Consider the following 5,262-nt stretch of genomic DNA (forward strand, 5'->3'; position numbering starts at 1 on the left):
GAACGCACGGGACCAACTGGGGGTGTAAGGCCCTTTAAGGTGGGAAGTGGACCCAAGCACAGTACGAATGGCCTAGTGCAGGGGTCGGCAACATGCGGCTTTTGTGTGGCTGCCTTCGCAGAGCTCAAATCATTTTTTAACACCGGAGAGTTTTGAAAGTTTATAAGATGTGTCATGTTTTGCGGCTCCAGACAATTTTTCTTAAGTGGAAGAGAGGGTAAAATGGCTCTTTTGATAGTAAAGGTTGCTGAACCCTGGCCTAGTGTGAGTATGCCCTTAACAATCCTCATTAATTGACTTGGTTATTGTTTCTGCAGTATATGGTGAAATGATCAGAATCTATTGTATGAACGGCCAAATAGAACAAATATTATATTTATATTATTATATAATGTATCTAACATGTTCTTGGTTCTAACTGGATTAAACTCACTAAAACCCACACACAAAAATAACTGTTTCTTTTTGGCACCCCTCGAAAGCTTTCAATGGTTGTTTCCGTCCATTTAAAAACCTATGCTCTCATTGAGACAGTTACAAGTATCCCCTGCCAGTCTCTATTATGCCGTGTCCTCTAAAGAAAAGTTGCTGACATTGTTGAGGGACGAGGGCTATGCTAAACATGCTTCACGCTGGACTCCATTCACATCAAATTAGTCCCGGTATTCCTAACTGTGATTACTGTATCCATATACACTGTGGGAGCCGAGGTATGCAGAGGGAGATAGGAATCCCTCATACAAATATGAAAATCAAGTGTCCCCTTATTCCACATATAACAATCATTCGGCCAACTGCAGGACGAGATATCAGCCTAGCTGTCCATGTGCTGATAGAGCCATGTAGCAGCAATAACAAATCACACTGAATGTGTCAGGGCTAGATAAGTGAACATGTTGTGTGTGTACAGAAGATATACTGTATTTACACTGAACAGGTAGAAGCCAGGCCAGATCTAATTGACTATATATCCACAGTTGCTGGTCGCAGAGCAGAGTGGATGAGGAGCCTACAGGGGAGCCAACAGAGAGCAAAAGATTAGTGCTGACGTCTCTGCCATAACAATTAGAACATGCAGTTTGGCTAGAGAGGAATCCCCCTCTTCAAGGCCGCCCAGCACAAACTGGCTATGTCAGAGGTCATTCCCAGGAGGAAGCGTCGGGTCTCGGCCCTCCCAGAGAGCAACGCTCCTATGGACTGGTGGTCCAGACTCCCCTGTGGAGTGTGCCACATAGAGTTTCACTGAAAACCGCCATGATCTGTCGTTCGTGGAGGCCACTTGGCATGGCACGGTAGGAGCAGACTGGGGTAGTTCCGTCCTCATGTTGTCCTCTGTTTCTATACTGCTTCACTGCGCTGTACGGGGGTGCTGTCATCTAATAGCTTGGCCAGAGCGTAATAGCACTCTTTGATCACCACACACCACATTTTCTCATGCTGAGTACAAATTAAAACCTGTCATTAGACTCTCATAAGTCAGACAAAATGAGTTTTACTTGTGATTTATTAACAATATGAGATAAATATGTGTGATATAGATACTAATCCTTGGTTTATCGTGGTTAACTGGTTCCAGAGCCAACCATGATAAGTGAGTTTCCGCAAAGTAGGATTCCTTCTTTATTAATGCAATATTTTCATAGTGACAGCATAGAAAACTTGTTTATGACTTTCTAAATACGTTTTGTTAACATTGTTAGAGCCCTCTAGACATGAGCTAGCATGCCTCTAGTCACCTTTGCACTCATATTACTCAATATAGTAGGCATAATAAGAGTAAATAAGCCATTGACGACATCAATGAGACTTGTGCTTGTGTTTGTTGCCATGAAAGTGCTCCCTCCGGGAGCAGAGTGAGTGGTGGACAGGAAGTGACGTCGGGGATTCAGAGTTGAGTTTCATCTTGTCGTGGCTTATGGCTGCAACAGTAGACCATGTTTTTATGACAGTCATCCCTCGCTACGTCACGATTTGAATATCGCTCCCACACTCTCCCTCACTCTATCGCAGTTTGACAAAAATTTATGAATTAATAAATTATCACGTTTCGTGGTTGACTATTGCCCATTATTAGTCAAAAATATTGAAATACAAGTTATATGTAGTATTGTGGCCACTAGGCATCAGTAATGACAAAAACATTGATGAGACATGATATTACATCACATTACCTTAACACTGCATGTACAGTAATGGCATGGCCGACGTGATAGAGTGAAAAAAAGTTCCCCTCCTATTCCGTGTGGAAGTGGTAAGTTTTTGGCTTCTTACATTGTTTTTCTTCCCCACTCTGTTTGACACATTTTCTTAAGTTTAGAATAAAAAAATTGGAGGCTTGCCATTTAGCTCGCTAGCATGCTATGCAGTGATCCCATAGCCTGCAAATTAGCAATATGGTGTAAACAAGGAGCAATAGGAGTGTAAAGGTGACTATAGGGGTGTTGTTTCATGTCTACCAGGCGGTAGGCATGAAATAACTCATGACAAAACAGGAAGATGGTGTCCATGTGGTCTTGCTGCCACATTGTGTCTTTGGGAACATTAGTTTTCAATGAAAGTAACCACATCTTAATTTATCCCTGTCATTTGTCATTTATATGTATTTAGAAATGCATCAATAGCATCAGTAACAGTCATGATAGCATAAAAACATGCTGAACAAATAATTACTGTCAATAGTCAAATTAAAAACCATCAAAATTATAGTGGACTTTAATAAGTGCTACTTGTGGTTCCTTTTTTAATTCTATTGTTATCGTTACCATTTCCATTGTTGGTTACTAATACTATATTATGTGGTTATAGTTATACAACATGCCAACAAGCCAAAGAAAACAGAACACACTTGAAAAAAGAGGGAGATGAGGTCGATCCAATGTTGTCAAGCTTCTTTGTCCCGTCTAAATTTTGTTGGGTTAAGTGGTCTTATTAGACTTCTGGACTGTATTGCCTTGAAAATTAAGGACAGCGTCTCAATGTACCATCCATAAACGATACCGTGGTAAAAGTTGACAAATTGTAGCGCTAAGCTTAAGGACAATGAAACCTGTAATTTGAAAACTGAAATGACCACATCTTCCTTAGTCTAAGCTAACATGAGCACACAGCATCACCGAGGGTTGGCCACCATGCCAGAACGGCATGAGGCCATCACAGAGAGTTAGCCTATCCTCTCTGGCTCCCTGCTGTTGTTGCCGAACTGGACAGAACCCCTCCTCCCTCGATACATCCAGATCTGCGTCCTTCCTTGTGGGGGGCTGACATTAACCGTTGTGTACTCTGATAGCCCCAACACCTCAACAGTGGTCTTCAACTCTTAACACTAACCTTCACAAGGACAAACAAATCTTCACAGACTGCCAAATTATATTTTGTGACAGCTGCATAGTTACCAGGACCAGGGTCAAAAAACAAGTCAGGATGCTTTGGTTCATTGTTCGTTAAGGATTTAGTAAAAACTACTTGATCTATTTGGAATATGTAGAAGAAGGAGGCAGACCTCATTTGCATTTATTCAAGATTCAAGACAAGTTCATTTTTTAACATGTTAAAATGTTTTACAAGCGCAATAAAAATAATTGTATCTGAATACAATTCAACATGTCACAACTTGCACTTACATAATTCATCACGTCTAAAAAGGAGTAGGAAGAAGCGGAGCTTGTCTGATACTTTGTTAAGCAGTGGAACCTCGGTTAGCGTAGGCCTCGGTTAGCGTGTTTTTCGGTTAAAGTTCATCATTTACGACAACATTTTCTCTCGGTTTACAAACATTTCAAGTTAGCATACAATATGGTGCGCGTCTTGTTGTGTTTTCAATACACCGCGTGAGCCCAACTGTATTCTTAATGTCTTCGCGTCACAAAATGTCCTTGCTAGCAGACTATTGACTTGCTAATACATGGCAACAGCAATCGTAAGTCAGCACCATCACCCGTCTATGATGTCATCAGTAGCTGACTCTGTAGTTCTTTGATAACTAACACAGTTACGCCACAAGTCTCAAAAACATTAACGCCTTTTTATAATATTAAAGTTACAGTTTTACATGCATAAAACACCACCTTCATGTTTTGCGACATTATTTTAAGCGCTATATTAACTTCAAGGTCAACTGCTGTGAAGTACTTATAGAGCAGAGGTGTCTAAACTTTTTCCGCCGAGGGAAAATTATTAAAAACGAAAGGATGCAAGGGCCAGTTTGAAAAAAAATGTTTGTAAACCAACACATGTGGATATGCTAGGAATTTCTATATATATTTCAAGAAATATATATCGGTAAAAAAGTGATGCTGCATAACACAGTGTCGGTTGGATTACAATGTTTATAGTGTGTCTTTCTGTGAAAATATCCCATGTTACATTGCGGACACCTGTGGCTTATAGACAAATGTGGTCTATATACAGTATGTACAAAAAATGTTTCCTCTTTAAATTTGGTGAGTGTGGCAATTTACAGTACACCTTTAAAAAAAAACACAACATTTTTCCTCTAATAATTCACCTGTGCTACTATAATGACATTATTTTTCCTTATAATACTACCAGTTCATTCTTTTGAATTGCGACTTTTTTTCTTGTTAGAATACGACTTTTTTAATATTTTGACTTTATTCTGCTAAAATGACAGATGTTTTTCCCATTTCTGATGGGCTTTGTTTTTCAACTATTTGGACTTTCTTCGTGTCAATTATTTTCTTGTAATTATTACATTATTACCATAATATTTTGACTTTATTCTGGTAACATTTTCATTTTTTCCGCAACCTAATTTTCCAAAATTTACAACTTTACTTGTTTATTAGTTTGTTTCTCATAATATTACAACTTTTAATGAATAATTAATATATACATACATATTTGTTGTGTAATATTGCATTATGCTACTAATTAAAATTTGTTGTTGTTAGATTCCAAGTTTTTTCTCTTAACATTTCTCTTAATATTTTGCTGTTGTTTTTTTCTTTTCTTTTTTTTTTTTTCATTTCTTGTGAAATTATATTTTCAAGAATGTGGAAATGTCATCCGGGCCGCACTTTGAACACCCCTGACTTAGAAAACCTAGGAAAGTCCAACATGTCCACAAATATGACAAAATGCTCATTTTCCACAAAAATGTTGTCAACTTTTAAAAGTGATTATCGGGTTAAAGTTGGTGAAAAACCCCAAACTTGTCCTCTCTTTCCTAACTACAGGACCTTACTTGTTGTACAAAATCCTGCTAAAGTCTGTATTTGAATGTACTGAATGGCTGATGTTACA

Source organism: Dunckerocampus dactyliophorus, chromosome 9 (assembly GCF_027744805.1).
Source record: "Dunckerocampus dactyliophorus isolate RoL2022-P2 chromosome 9, RoL_Ddac_1.1, whole genome shotgun sequence".
NCBI lineage: Eukaryota > Metazoa > Chordata > Actinopteri > Syngnathiformes > Syngnathidae > Dunckerocampus > Dunckerocampus dactyliophorus.